The following is a 16,990-nucleotide window of genomic DNA, read 5'->3' on the forward strand; positions in this document are numbered from 1 at the left end:
TCATTTCTTTTGATTTACAAAAACAGTTCTATATATAGTTCAGTTCAGAGATCTATTAGAATCTTTGATGTGCCGCGAATAGTCCGTGTGCCGGTGTTGCTTGTATTGTCACATCACATGCATGTTTAAATGGCAAAATTTTATGTGGAAAGAGTCATAAAGTAATATTCTAAGTGATATTTAATCATTTTATTAAATAAATAAATGTTTTAAGCATTTTTTTAAGAATTTATACATTTGATTAGTAAAATTTGACTACATGCGCCCACGTACTATTTTGTTAGACGTCTGACCTGAGTCACAGGCACTCAAGCGTGAAAAGTTGCACAGGTCCGGCCTTAAAATTTATTATTCGGGATTCTTGGGATTAGTTTTATTAAGTTAGAAATTCAGGATAGTTGATAGGTAGATAATATTTAGTTTCAATATAAGTAAGATTTAAGTACGTAAAATGAGTTTAACCAAAAATTTTAATTTAATAAGTTTAGTTTTTAGCGCCATCAGTGGGGTGTTTATAACAAGTGATGAGAGAATAGGTGGTACGAATTACTTATGCCCATTTATTCTGTGTATTAAGGCATTAAATATTTACTGTTTGACACAAAAGGGTAAAATGTTTTGGTTTGTCTTCAAATTTTATATATTTCCTTTTTTTGGGTATTGAGATTTATTTTTACTTGGTGGTGATTATTAATGGGGATTTTGGCTGTCATATTCAATGTTCTTTATTATTGTTTTTTTTTTAATTAATACATATTATTATAATAATATACTCGTGAAAACCCCCATCTCTATATTTCGTATCAATCTCCTTTGATAAAAAGTGTTTATGTAGTCAGAAAAGTGGAAGTATATTTTTTAAAATCAACTTTTACATTAAAAACCATCTAGCGGTCTATAACTTATGCGTTTAAAAGACACACGTTTTACTTGTAAAAAACACAATTTACATCCTGAATGTAATATTTATTAATTTGTTTGCCTCATATTTAGTTATTGTGCATAATAGAAGAGATTAGATGAAAATTAACAAAGATAAATGCTTATACTAAAAACTAAAAATCTTATACAAGACACTACATTTTAAGTATACTGAATCCTAAAACTACAGTGAGGATACTAAATACTTTTATAAATTTAACCAGTCTTTTGAATCTGGCCCAAAGAGTTAATACAATTTTATAAATTCTGTTTTTTAGCCTTTGTTCTTTAGCAAGCAAACAGTTTCTCTGTTGCTCATTTCAACTTCATCTCGCACATCAGCATATGGATACTAAAGCATTACATTATAATTATATTCTTTATTGTGTCGCTTAAGGACAAACAGGGGCAGTAAGCTGAAAAAAACAAAACTTTAAACTTGTTTAATTAATAAAAATAGGGTTTTCTTACTATGTTAAAAAAGTGACTTTTTTCCAGAGAATGAAGGAAGAAGCAGTCTTTATTGTGTCGCTGAAGGGCATATATTGCTGCATGTTGTCAATGAGCCAAAAAATAAAATTGGAACAAAATTCGTGATAGGGACTTACTAATTTTTGATCAGTTGACTGTCGTTTTCTATAAACCCATTCAATTTTTTTTACCCATAAACACTCTATTATTTAAATGTTGTTTATGAAAAAACGTTTGAATATTAAAATGTATCAATATCTTTTTGACACATGAGTTTATCTTTATCTAGCTCATAAAGGAATGAGATAAGTATACTTTTATCTCATATAAATGTTGACAAATTATTATGTTTTTACAGGCACTCCTGAAATAAAAATTCCAATTACTTGACTTTTATAAAATGGATTTTAGTAAGTTCTTTAACAAAAACTAAAAAAGCCTTCAGAGTAGTACATAACTCATTCATTTCAAAATTAAATCATTAGAACTCTAAGATATTAGGGTACTAACCAGAAACAAATTATTTTGTCTTTTACAGCCACCCCTGGAATAAAAATGCTATTTTCTTGCATATTTTATATTTTACAGGCACTCGTGGAATGAAAATTCAATTGTCTTGACATTTAATGAATAAATTCCAATCATTTCTTTAAAAAAGAGATGGCCATAAATCAATAATTGAAAAAATGTTGATTTTGAAAAATTAAAAATATTGGGGTGCCAATAAGGGACAAATGTTTTTTTTCGCACAGGCACTTCTGAGATGAAATTTCAATGTTCTGGGCTTTTAGCTAGTGGATTTTAGTAATTTCTTTAAAAAAGACTAAAAAAATCTTCAGAATAATCCATAAATCAATAATTGCAAAATTTTGACATTTTCCTTCTTGAAAAAATTACTGTGGTTATTATTAAGTAAGATAAAAATGTGACTTTTGTTGTAAATTTCTTCGTCAAAAAAAATTCCTAGACAAACACGAAATTTGATCCTCAACTGCGACAACAGAGGGAAGTAAGCTGTAAAAAATAAAATTTTAGACTTATTTTCTTAATAAAAACAGTGTTTTTCTTACTATAGCAAAAAAGGGTTTTTCCCAGAGAATGGTGGAAGAAGTAGTCTTTATTGTATCACTGAAGGGCAAACAGAGGCAGTTATAATACTAAAACAAATCCACAAACACAAATAAAAAAACACACTTCCTCACAGTAAAAACTGCAAAAAATTTAGACGAATACAGGCCAAATTCTAAATTCACCACTTTCATAAAAGGGGAAAAAGGAAAACCAGCAAAACCCATCAAATAATAATGACCTCACCTGACCTCCCTCCCAACTATTAAAGGTAATAGACCCATCCTTAAAGATTTCTTTAAAAACACGTCAAAAGTAATACAAAAACGGCCCATAAATTTATCTGGGTACGGCCCCGTAATTCTCAAAATCAGTGGGATAGAGAGAGATACACAATTACTTGCACAGCCTAAAATAGGAATCGCCAGAACGCAGATGTTTTATCTTTGTTTAATAGACTGGCTAAAAAAAGGTGACAAGTCTGTGAGTGCTGGGAGTGTTTAAAATATTTTGTAAGATGCTTGGATTTTAGTCCGCGGTCAATTTTTTGATATTATTTTCTTGTGATATTATTTTCTTTCTAAAAATTGACATTTTCGAAAGAAAAATAAAAAATAGTATAAAACATGCGGTTTTACGTATATTTAAAATGATTTCATAGATGAACTATATAAAATCTTACCATTTAAACGTGTATATCATGCGACAATAAATACGACATAGGCGCACGGACTTGTTAGTGCGGCATCTGCGACACATCAAAGATTCTAATAGATCTCTGAATTGGACTTTACCTTCATTGACACACACTCAGATGTATTACAGTCGCCAATTAGCTTGTGTGAACTTTGGTGGAATAAGGGAACGGCATTCTTTTACCTTTGAGATGAAACTACTGGAAAACGTGGTTGCAACGAAATGGGTTCTTGTATTTTTGACTTTTTGACAAATCAACTAAAGACTTCCAAAAAGTCATTGGTTGTATGGTCTGACAACAGCGGAGGTCAAAATAAAAATCAAGGAATCTTAGCAGCCTATATTACTCTTGTTGCCAAAGGAGTTTTTGACGAAATTCTGCACAAATTCCCACAAACAGGACATACGTTCCTGTCTTGTGATAAGGACTTCGGACTAATCGACAAAGTGAGAAGAACGAAGAAACCCGAAGTTCCTAAACAATCCCTTTACAGTCAAGCACACGGGAAATTTCTTTGCCTGGATGTCATTGGCAAAAGAGACTCTACAAACTGATAATCTTGGAATATCGCAGGTTGTAATGATTAAAATAGATGCAAATCTGTTACAAGAGGGTTCTGTTGAAGTAAAAACTAACTACTCTGATTTAGCACCATACCGCAAAGTGAATATTGGGTAATATTGGGAATTTGGGCAAAGTGAATAATGGTGGGTTGGTTTTAATTTATGTTGTTTCAAAACGTTTTTGTCGCTACTGTAAAATTTGTGAAATGACACTTGGGTCCTTTTGCATATTTCACTCTTCAATTGTTCTGTATCACAGTCATTAAACGCTGAAATAAAATGAATAAGTGCCATAGATGGCGCGCCCCAATAACTCATATAACATCTAAATTAGGGCGCGTTCACATCAATATCTCTATAATTGCATTAAGCAACTGGAATTAACTGAAAGTCAGGAAAAAACGTGCATCTGGCATCGATAGCAATTAATAAGGCGATGAGCGCCGGTGCCAACTACACTTAAGATGTCGCCGACCGTAAATAATTATAAGGTCCGGTTTTTACAATTTTTCATTAAAAAAAAGAAAAAAGTGCTGAAATTGTTGCACCCGGTGCGATCCTTTAATCTCCACGGCGGCAAATAAATTAAAACGAATAAATTAAATTTGAATATTCATTCGTCGAATATACAGGGTGACTTCAACTGACAATAACGTAAGTCCATAAATTTACGCCAAACCTGAGATTAATTTAAACGACTTAATTATGCCGTTTTCCTACATAAATAGTTATTGCCCAATTTGATATTCCCGGATGTCGATTACTGAAGTTTTAATTGGTTTTTCGGATGTCAACCGTTTATAGTTTTGCTACGTGAGTAGCATAATTGAAATTTTCTCATTCACTTAACGGCGGGTTGCATATTTAATTGGTTAATTGGTGTAGAAAGACTCATAACTATTTTTAAGAAGTTACGGATTACTGTGCAACATCTCACCGCCGACAAAGTGATTTACATGCAGCATCTCACTTCACTCGTTTGAATCAGTATTTTATTTATACACAAACAAAATGTCAAGTGTAGATTTTTAAAAAAATAATTACTCTCTTTGTGTTAGAAAGTCAATGGTTTTGATAATAGTTGAAACTAAGAAGAAAATTATTTTTTCTAAAGAGCAACAAAAAAAAAATGGAAATGAAGAAAGAAAATAATAAAAAAAAAAACAAAGAAAAAGTATTCAGTAATCATCGAGTGACTTCTGTCCCCTGACCAGCCAGGACAGGGGACCTATTTACGGCTAAATTGAAGCTACAATTAAGATGTCAACTTAAGGCAGTTAGTGTAGCAAAATACCCGATGACTCAGCTTCCTAGCATAGATTAATTACAGTGAAAAAAAGGACGCCATGTATAAGCAAAAGATTGTGTTACAAAGATATCAAACACTCAAGCCGAGTTAAGGATCTCCTTCAACAAGCTTTAGTTAGAAATAAGAAACTTGATGAACAATATTCAAAGTTCTAGCCAAAAACTACTGAGGCAAACCAGAAACAAAATGATCTGAGAAAGAAAGAAACGGTCAATTGAAACAGGACCTTGATGAACTTAGTACTAAATACCAGTCTCGACAATCTGAATTAATGAAACTAAAAGCTGAAGTGGCAAATGTTTAGCTTCAACCTAATTATAAGTAAAATCTGTATTGTTGTGACGAATTTATAATGAGTTACTTATTATATTGGGTATTACGTCACTTATAGCAAAAATCAATTTAGAAATTTTTATCTCACACGCTCAACAATTGAAAAGAAGAAGAAAATAGACTTATTCACGTATTTAAAAGAAATATGAACTTAAATCTGTAACGATACCGTTCGATATACTTAATTTAATTTAAGTTCAATATAAGTTTTAAATACAATAATTTACTTGAGGTATAATAGATTTTTTTATATACCTAGGAGCTGAGGTTCAATATATTAATCTCTGAGCTCGTTTCTTCTTTACAATATCCTACCTAACTTTGTTATGAATATTATAATTAAAAAACGATAAAAAACAACAAGAAGATCTACTTTTTTTAAAAATACCTAATTTGAACCAACGTTTCGGTAGTTATATCTACTACCGTTATCAAGGTAATTAAAGTAAAATTAAATTAAATTAAAAATAAAATATACTTATCCTTCAAATTTTCAGTAATCCAGTCTCATCAAAATTTCATTCCTAATTCGAAAATACTTTATATACTTTTTTTATATGATTTGACGGTTTATTAATAGTTTGACAAACTATTTTGAAAGATAACAAAATTTTCAAAGGTTACTTTTTTAAAAATTAAAGGGGTGTGATCTATAACATTTTTACATAAATGCAAAATTAATAATTTAATACCAAAATGCTTAATATTACACACATCATACAAAAATAATAAAACACATAAAATCTTAGAAAGAGCAAGTAAAGCGTTATTAAGAGAAATAATTCAATTTCATAGATATAATAAAATCAATTTAAATAATGAAATACAAAAATTAAAAAATAACTTATTTAATTTAGTTAATCAAAATGATTTCAATCATATATGTTTCTGTATAAATAATAGTTATTTAAATAATTTTCAAAAACAAAAACAAATTCACATAAATAAAATAAATCTACTTTATAATGAAAATATAAATCAAGAACTTTTAAACACAAATAATAATGATTTTATAAATAAAACTGTTATTAATTTGTCAGATAGAGTTTTATCTGATACAGAAAAACTTGTTCTTTCTAAAGGTCTCAATTACTCAATTATTACTTACTTAATTATACTTACCAAGGGATCAACAAGATGAATTTAGAATTAGGGCGAAGATAGAAATTGAAAAACCAATTAAAATTAAACAAAATCTAAACTCTTTAGAATTAAAAGCTTTAAAGACACTTAAAACCGATAATAATATTAAAATACTTCCAGCCGATAAAGGTAATGCTACTGTTCTTTTAAATATTAACACTTATGAAAATAAATTAAATTTAATAATTAATGATGGCAATTATTCTAAATTATCTAAAGATCCTACAGAAAAAATTGAAAGACAAATTTATAATTTACTTAAAAAGCATAAAAACCAATTTTCTAATATTGATAGATTTAAATTAACTCCACATAATAGTAAATCACCACATTTTTATGGTTTACCAAAAATACATAAAATAAATGTTCCTTTAAGACCTATAGTTAGTAGCATAAATTCACCTACTCATCCTCTTGCAAAATATCTTAACTCCATACACTAATAATTCTGATTCTTACATTAAAAATTCTCAACACTTTTTAGAAAAACTTTCTACAATTTCTTTTAACCCTCATGATCTATTGATAAGTTTTGATGTTGTAAGTCTTTTTACTAATGTTCCTGTTGACAAAACTTTAAATATTGTTAAAAATAAATTAGAGAATGATAATAATTTGGCAGAACTTACAATACTAAGCGTTAGTACAATTTTAGAACTTTTAACCTATTGTGTAAAAACTACTTATTTCCAATACAATAATGAATTTTATCAACAAAACTTTGGTATGGCTATGGGTTCTCCTCTTTCACCAATTTTAAGTAATATATTTATGGAAAATTTTGAATCTGAAATTATTAATACATTTGATAAAAAACCTAAAATATGGTGGCGATATATTGATGATATTTTTTCAATATATCACCATAACGAAATAGATCTTATAAATTTTTTAAATTACATTAACTCAAAAGAATCTACTATAAAATTTACTCTTGAAAAGGAAGCTGACCCTTTTCTTGATATTTTAATTAAAAAGGATTTACAAAATTTTGAAACTAGAATTTACCGTAAACCAACTCATACTAATAGATATCTTAATTTTAATTCTAATCATCCAATAATGGTAAAAAAAGGAGTGGTAAAAAGTTTATATGATCGTGCACACATTATTTGTAATAATCAATATTTAACAACTGAAAAAGATTTTATTAAAAATATCTTAATTCAAAATAATTATCCCAAAGAATTTTTAGAAAATTGCTTTAAAAAGTTTGATAATCCACGTATAAAATTGAATCAACCACTTTTTACGACAAATCTTATTTTACCATTTATTCCAGGTTTTTCTGATAAGATAAAAAGAATTGCTAAAAAATTTAATATAAGAACTATTTTTAAATCACAAAACACATTACGATACTTATTAACAAAAACTAAACCTTTCAATGAAAATGAATTTAATAAAAATGTAATCTATAAAATTCCTTGTATTTGTGGTAAATTTTACATAGGTGAAACCTGTAGACCATTACCAAAAAGAATTAATGAACATAAATCTTACATAAAAAACAATGATTTTCAAAAATCAAAAATCACACAACATGCATTCGACAATAACCACAGAATAGACAGGAATGCTTCCTCAATGTTAGCAAAAGAACCAATTTCAAAATTACGTAAGCTAAAGGAAAGTGCATTTATAATGTTAAATGAAGATAAATGCTTAGCTACTTGTTCGGTTGATTTTCATAATACATGGATTCCTTTGCTAAAGAGAGAAGTAGATCAGGGTATTCTCAAAATTAATTAATGATTTAAAATATTTGATATTCATGTATTTTCTATGATTAATTTACATTAAGATCACACCCCTTTAATTTTTAAAAAGTAACCTTTGAAAATTTTGTTGTTATCTTTCAAACTAGTTTGTCAAACTATTAATAAACCGTCAAATCATATAAAAAAAGTATATAAAGTATTTTCGAATTAGGAAGAAATTTTGATGAGACTGGATTACTGAAAATTTGAAGGATAAGTATATTTTATTTTTAATTTTACTTTAATTACCTTGATAACGGTAATAGATATAACTACCGAAACGTTGGTTCAAATTAGGTATTTTTAAAAAAAGTAGGTCTTCTTGTTGTTTTTTATCGTTTTTTAATTATAATATTCATAACAAAGTTAGGTAGGATATTGAAAAGAAGAAACGAGCTCAGAGATTAATAGATTGAACCTCAGCTCCTAGGTATATAAGAAAATCTATTATACCTCAAGTAAATTATTGTATTTAAAACTTAAATTAAATTAAATATATCGAACGGTATCGTTACAGATTTAAGTTCATATTTCTTTTAAATACGTGAATAAGTCTATTTTCTTCTTCTTTTCAATTGTTGAGCGTGTGAGATAAAAATTTCTAAATTGATTTTTGCTATAAGTGACGTAATACCCAATATAATAAGTAACTCACTAACCTAATTATAAACCAACTGAGACTCTTGTTTCTAGATTATCCATACAACGAGCAACAATAATTACCTTTCAAGCAAAGAAAATACTACAGTAGTGGGACAGAACAAGAGCACAGAAAATCGGTCTGAAAAAGTCGAGATTTTGGCTCTCTTAATACCTATATCATGGACGCAGTTTAACAATAAGCGAAGAATCATCGGCAGTGTGCGTAAACTTTGAGCGAATACTATTCCAGAACAGACTCAACAAACTCGACAGGCAAATCTAATCTATGATTGATTGAAATGTGGGCCAAGTTTGAATTGTTTGTCATTTATGTGTTGTACATACTGATTGTTTGCTTTTTTCTATATCATTTGGTTTAATTGTGGTGTACATTTCAAATAAACAAAAATAAATTTAATCCATAGATCCTGTTTGTTGGTGTATGGGTGCAGACGAACTATTTGGCGGCTACAGCAGGCACAGGACATCCCTTAAAAGATATTCTTGGAAGGTACGTACTATTCATCACCCCAAGTAACACAAGTTAGCTAAATAACCCAACCCAACCAAATTGTTTCCAAAAATCATTGTTTTCCATCCCTGATAAATCTGAGTCTAACTCAGAAAATACTTGAGCTACAAAAATTCATTATATATGAAAACGTTCTGTAAAAATTGCGTCAACTTTCGGTGAAAACCTCATGAAAATGCCTGGAATAGTTTTTGAATTATCACAAGTTGATTATTTCAGAAATAAATTATGAATTTCCAATTTTGGATTGGTCCAGGTTCCCTTAGAAGAATGAGTCTTGCTCAGGAAGTTCTTGAGTGACAAAAATGCTTAATACAACAGAATGTTCTTTAGAAGTTGCATAAACTTTAGGTAAAAACCGCATCAAAATCCTTGAAGTAGTTTGTGCGTTATTAAGGGAGGAAACTGATATTTGGTGGAAAAAACTGATGTTAAACTTGATTTAACAAAAACGGCTGTAAATTTCTAAAATAATACGCATGAATAACAGCTGGTTTCGTTGTTAATATTTAATCTAATAACACAGTTTCGTTATTTAAATTTGTCCCACCACTAGGAAATTTTAAACCACTTCGTGTCTGTCTTGAAAACCTATATATATGTTAGACTACGAGAAATGTGCTGGTTATTGTTTTTGATGACTTAGATCACAATATGTTGATAGAGTCAAAGCAGTCCAAGCTGATTCATAATATTTTCAGTTCTCATGGTCTAAACCAAAGTATTTATGAACCTTTAAGAGGGCAAATTCTTCAATTGTTGCAACCCAAACCATTGATATTAGTTTCTCGAATCACAGAGTTCAACTTGTCCATGCTGATTTTCAAAAGATCTACAAAAATTACTTTAAATTCCTTCCAGCAAAGAATAATGGATTCTTCACTTACAGGAACTAGGCATGGAGGAGGGCTTTACATATTTGTTTTCCATTTTTTGCAATAATATTTTTGAAAACAGTGACGTTTGAGATGCAGTTAAAGTATTTAATGAGGAAGAATGCTTGGGAGATAATACTTGAATAAATGCTTCACACAGTCGAGGCATCTCAGAGATGAGAGAGCGAAGCGATATTTCCAATACCTTTAATGAGTATTTCCTTGAATCTGTCAACAGGTATTGCCCTAAATCCTACTTCTAACATGAACTTTACATTGTAGTGATCTATCCACCCATATTTCCGATGCCATTAACTGAGGACGAGAATAAAGCTGATTACCCGTAAAAGTCTTGGTGGATGATGTTCCATATAATATGCTCGCTGCATGCTTGAATGAAATTCTTGTGCCGGTTTCACATTTATTTATTTGACAAGTGACATTAGTAAGTACAGGCCAATTATTGCTCTAAAGCTGCAAGCAAAATGTACACCTATGGAAGCAGAGGACCAGTTTATCAGTGGATCGAAATGTATTTGACAGCGAGAAATCAGGGTGAGAAGCGAGGAGGGAATATCTATATTAAGTTATCTATCTATGTCCTTAGACCTATACTGCATTCATTTTTAAATGAAGCATACATACTTACATAGTCCGATTTGCAGATGATACTTCAGCCATTATTTATGTTGAAGCAAGGCAAGTGAATGTGTGCAGGACATGTTTGAATGGTGCCAAAGAAATGAACTGAAGACACTCCACAAGGAGAAAAAGACAAAAAAACATTTTCAAAAAATAGAAAGGACTAGAAACAAAATGTAATTTACATTTTCTTTTTTTAAATAAGACTGAGTCTCTCTGTGTTAGAAAGTCAATGGGGTTGGTAAGTATTTGAAAATAACGTAACAGAAAACATTTTTTTTTCTAGGGAGAAAAAGATAAAAAACCTAAAAAGTAAAGGAAGAAGAAGACAAAAAAGAGGCCAGAATCCTTGATGGAACAGAAATTAAAGAGAACCGAAAAGAAAGAGGACAAAAATAAATAAATTGTATAGGCGCATAATTTAAAAAGATAACTTAGAAAGAAAAGGAAAGCGAAGAAAACACAAGAGTTAAAAAAAGACAATCTTCAAGTGCTTGAAAAAAAAATCATCAAACGCTTATTTTGATTACTGTCTATATATTAGAACGTCGATGGTATCGTATGGATCTTCGCATTTGTCCTGGATCATAAACGTACTGACAAATAGACAAATATTTAAAAACTTAATAGCGAACCCTTGTAGGTGAACAATGAAACATCTCGCTACTCCAAAAATGTCAAAATCAGGCAAACTAGATTTATTAAATTAAATTCCAATGCGCCTATTAGCTCTAATTAATCGGTTTTTTCAGATCTTTTATTGATAGTAAATTATACGAGGGCGGGTCAATAAGTCCGTGACTTTTTGGATAAAAGACAGGTTTTTACATAAAAAGTTATTTTATTTTTCAACATAGTCTCCTTTGAGTTCTATACACTTAGTCCAACGTTTCTCCAATTTTTTTATTCCTTCGGAAAAATATGATTTGTCGAGGTCATCAAAATAGGCATTTGTTTGAGAGATGAATTCGTCGTTGGAGTCAAATCTCTTTCCGCCGAGCCATTTCTTTAAGTTTGGGAATAGGAAATAGTAACTGGGGGCTAAATCTGGAGAATAGGGCGGATGAGGAAGTAATTCGTAACCTAATTCATGGAACAAACTGCACATGTGTGGACCCTTGCATTGTCCTGGTGGAAAAAAACTTTTTTTTTGGCCAAATGTGGTCTTTTTTCTTTCAGTTCCTCATTGAATCTATCCAATAAGTTGGTATAATATTCTCCATTGATTGTTTTCCCCTTTTGAAGATGTGGTCAATGTGGATTATACCGCGTGCATCCCAAAAAACGGTCGCCATGACTTTATTGGCTGACACATCCTGGGCGCCGATTCACCCCGAGAAATCCACTGTTTTGACTGCTGTTTGGTCTCCGGCGTGTTGTGGTGGATCCACGGTGACGAAACGACGCAAAAATTCGTCCATATTGCGGTTGAATAACGCCAAACACTCCTGGGAAATTATCACACGGTTGCGTTTGTGGTCGATTGTGAGCAAACGCGGCACCCATCTTGCGGAAAGCTTTCTCATACCCAAATGATCATTCAAAATTGAAACTACTGAACCATGTGAGATGCCTATGGCTTCCACAATCTCTCTCACTTTCAATCTCCTATCGGCTAAAACCATATCGTGAATTTTTTCGATTGTTTTGGATGTAGAGACCTCGAGTGGGCGTCCAGAACGTTCGGCATCTTCCGTGCTTGTACATCGAAATTCAGTAAACCACTTCTTTACCATGGAAATGGATGGTGCAGAGTCCCCATAATATTTATCAAGCTTAGCCTTGGTTTGAGTGATGGTTTAAAAAATAATGCTTAATGAGCACACGAAATTCACTTTTTTCCATTTTCTTCTCAAAACGAGTGGTAGTCTGCTATCAACAGCCGTCAAACACAAGCTAAATGACGCAGCTTGTTCAAATTTTGACAGGCGTCAACTGACAGTTCTCTGTTGACGGGAGCAGAGTTGTCATTTCCATTAAAGGGCGGGAAATACAAAAAGTCACGGACTTATTGACCCGCCCTCGTAGCGACACCTTGACTCTGCAATAAAAATTCATTAAAAGATAACTTAGAAAGAAAAGGAAAGAGACGAAAACACAAGAGTTAGAAAAAGAGAATCTTAAAGTGCTTGAAAAAAAATCATCAAATGCTTATTTTTATTACTGTCTATATGTTAGAACGTCGATGATATCGTATGGATCCTCGCATTTGTCCTGGATCATCGACGTACTGACAAATAGACAAATATTTAAAAACTTAATAGCGAACCCTTGTAGGTGAACTATGAAACATCTCACTACTTCAAAAATGTCTAGAGCAGGCAAACTAGATTTATTAAATTAAATTCCTATACACCTATTAGCTCTAATTAATCGGTTTTTTAGATCTTTAACTTTCAGGATGGTAAATTATAGCAACAATACTGCAACAAAAAATGCATTGCAAGCAACATTTCTGATGACTGTTTTCCAATAGTTTAAATGGTTAAACGAGGACACTCTATTGATTGATATTGCAATAAAAACAACTCTTGTTTATTAAAATCGATCTTTTGGGCCACATATATGATTCGCAATTGAAGCAACATATCGCTGCTACAAAAACCGCCTTAAACGCAACATCTCACCGCCCAACAAGCATCAAATGCGATTTTTTTCATTATAGCTGAAATGGTCATTACCCTTAAACCGGGACACTCCAAACGATCCATTATTAATAGAAAATGGCAATAAAACGACTTTTCTCTATTAGAATCGATCTCTTGAAGCTCATAATGGTCGCATTTACGATTCGCAATTGAACTTGTCGAATCTCCGAGTGTATAAATCGAACGGTTTGCATAAGTCACGTAATGGCTTAATCTACCACACACACACATGCCGTTTAAATTTCTATATCTGATTTGTTAGGTAATAAATTAATTTAATAATATTTTATTAACTAGGTGATTTATGGGGAATTTAAACGGCTCGGAGCTAATAGAGTAAATTGATCTGTTTGTTGCAAAAGTAATGAACATATACAGGATGTATTTTAATATCTGGACAGGCGGACAGGTCGTAAATATTATACCAGATTTGACCCTCTGCAGTCGTCGTCCTTAAATAGTAAATAAATTATCATTGCATTTTAAATATCGCGTGTCAAGATTTATTGCTATTTAATGTTATTATATACGGTCCAAGGGGGGCCGGATCAACTAAAATAAGAGAAAAAATCAATTTCTTTTTATTCAAACATTTCCATGCAAATCGCCAAAGTGGGATCATTTAATCTGCATATCGTTTAATGTGGCAGGATTTTAATTGGTACCTTTATTTGGTATTTATGGTTTTTTTATGTCAAGTGTCTTATATACAGGGAGGCCGATCGGTTATACCTGTTTTGCTATTAGACTCCCAAGCAATACAGGATAGTTAAATAAACGTTCATTTTTGGTTTACACCAGGTGTACATTTTTGGTTGAACTTCAACAGTAAATATCGACATTATAAAACCTTCATTTATGCACATCTATATTATTATTATTTAACTATGCAGGGTGTCTCACGACGAATAGACGCGATCAATATTTCGGAAACCAATTATTAAAAAATTTTGAAAATTTGACAACATGGCACAGTCGATGGGGGCCACACAACTAAAATATTTTGACAGTTGTGACGTTTCCGGTTATACCGGAAGTAGGTGTCAATTTCGGTATTTTAAATGGATTACCCTGTATATTTTTACATTTTTGGCTTCCACGTGAAATTCTAGATAAATTTTATGTATAATGTCCTATACCTAAGTGTAACCGTTTTTTGACATATTTTTAATTTCATGTGACAAGCTTTGTTTATAAGCCCTAACATAATTACCGATTACTCCCTTTCAGTAACCTTGATTTATTGGTTAGTTTTGGTTTTATTTGAGAGGAAGGACCACTTTAAAAGACTATTTTAATATTTAACTAAAAAAACGATACAGGGGAGTCAAAAACTAGCATTAAAAATGAAAATGAAAAAAAATCATTAAAAGTCATTTTTTTTTAAATAGAAACCCCCTATTTTTATCATCCTTCACGTTGCTGTTTTTGTATTAAAAAAAAACTTTGTGTATCAAATTAGTTGTGATTGTCCGAGATCCCGCTAAGGTAAGAAGTATTTCATTTTGTGTAAAGTATCATGTACGAAATACCGTTGACAGAACCTTCCTTTTTTCTCTCTCTCCCCGTAAACGAATATTTTCTGGATTGGTTCAAAACGCCTGGAAATCTGGCCATAAATCGAATTGTCGGCCGATTTACTTGAAACTTTGTATCTCAAGGTTTTTGGGTTCGTTATATTCGATTTTGACATGAGAATCAAGAAATTCAACATGGCGGATCCAAAATGGCGGACATTTCTTCGAAAAAAGATTGGATTCAGACCAAATCGCGCTAAAGGGGGGTTCTTATGCTCGTTGAATTTGAATTTGATATCAGAATTAATATATTCAAAATGGCGGGTCAAAAATAGCGGACATTTTTTTCCAAGAAATGAACAGATTAACACCAAATTTGGTCAAGACGGGTTGTTATGTTCGCTCAATTCGAATTTGACATACAAGAGTCGTTATTGGATTGGTTCTGTTAATTATGAAATAAGAATATCTAATAATAAAAGTATATACCATTATGTTTGAAATAATGTTGATGTATAATAGTAAAATACCGATTAGAATACAATACAAACTGTTTTTTTTGCAAAAAACTACGTCATTTTGTTTCCGCCATTTTGAATTAAAAAAAAAAAATGAATATCATTTTCGAATTTGGCGACCTAGAAAACGTAAATAAAAATTGATTTAACATTAAAACGCTGTTTTTTTACGAGTCGTCCGCCATTTTGTACCCGCAATTTTGAATATCAAAAAATAAATTAATATTTCTAATTCAGCGACCCCGAAAACGTAAAGGAAAGTTGATTTTAATTCGAAAAAAAAATTTTGGCCGCCATTTTGTGTCCGCCATTTTGAATTTAGCGACCCCAAAAACCTTAAGGATATGTACATTTGACTTGATTGTCACACGTTTAGCGATTTTGTCCAGAAATATTGGATTTCAGACCACTCTGGCGGCTTTTAGTATTAGGCCAAATTTAAACTGTCAATATTTCGGAAACTATCAATTTTTGGACTAGATAACCTTATATAAAGTTAGCCTTATTTTTAATTATCTTTATGAAAAAATTATAAAAATAAGGGGTTTCCATTTAAAAAAATTGACTTTTAATGATTTTTTCATTTTAATTTTTAAGGTTAGTTTTTGAGCCCCCTGTATCTTTTTTTTTAGCCAAATATTAAAATGGTCTTCTAAAGTAGTCCTTCCTTTAAAATAAAACCGAAACTAACCAATTAATAAAGGCTACTAAAAGGGAGTAATCGGTAATTATGTTAGGGCTTATAAACAGAATTTTTCACATGAAATTAAAAATATGTCAAAAACGGTTACACTTAGGTATAGGATATTATACATAAAATATACCTAGAATTTCACGTACAGAGTGTTCCATTTAAAATAACGAAGTTGACACCTACTTCCGGTATAACCGGAAACGTTACAACTGTCAAAATATTTTAGTTGTGTGGCCCCCATCGACTGTGCCATGTTGCCAAATTTTTAAAATTTTTGAAAAATTAGTTTCTGAGATATCGATCGCGTCTATTCGTCGTGAGACACCCTGTACATTTATATTGAGAAGCCAAATAACGTAGAAGATTTGAAAAATAGAATTACATATGAAATTAGACGTATATCACCCGAAATAATTGATAGTGTTTCACATAAGTTTGTGAACCGTCTTGCTTTCTGCCAAGAAGTAAATGGGGATCATTTTGAATACATGATACATTATTAAGAGTTTTCACAATGAGGATGAACTACTACTACCATCCTTTATCTAATTATCATTTAATTCATTTTTATGCTCCATAACCTTACCTTTACTTAACAATTGAATGGTGCATTCGTATATTATTACAACCGAGTCCATTGTGTCGTAGGAGTGAGTA

At 31.0% G+C, this 16,990-nt stretch overlaps 1 protein-coding gene across 1 annotated transcript in view; it reads right to left on the reverse strand.

Annotated features, from left to right (window-relative positions):
* The window catches only part of LOC126743195 (thrombospondin type-1 domain-containing protein 4-like), a 141,498-nt gene that overhangs the window by 57,352 nt on the left and 67,156 nt on the right, over positions 1-16,990 (reverse strand). The gene's annotated exons all lie outside the window — the stretch shown is intronic.

The sequence above is a fragment of the Anthonomus grandis genome, chromosome 12 (genome assembly GCF_022605725.1).
Source record: "Anthonomus grandis grandis chromosome 12, icAntGran1.3, whole genome shotgun sequence".
NCBI lineage: Eukaryota > Metazoa > Arthropoda > Insecta > Coleoptera > Curculionidae > Anthonomus > Anthonomus grandis.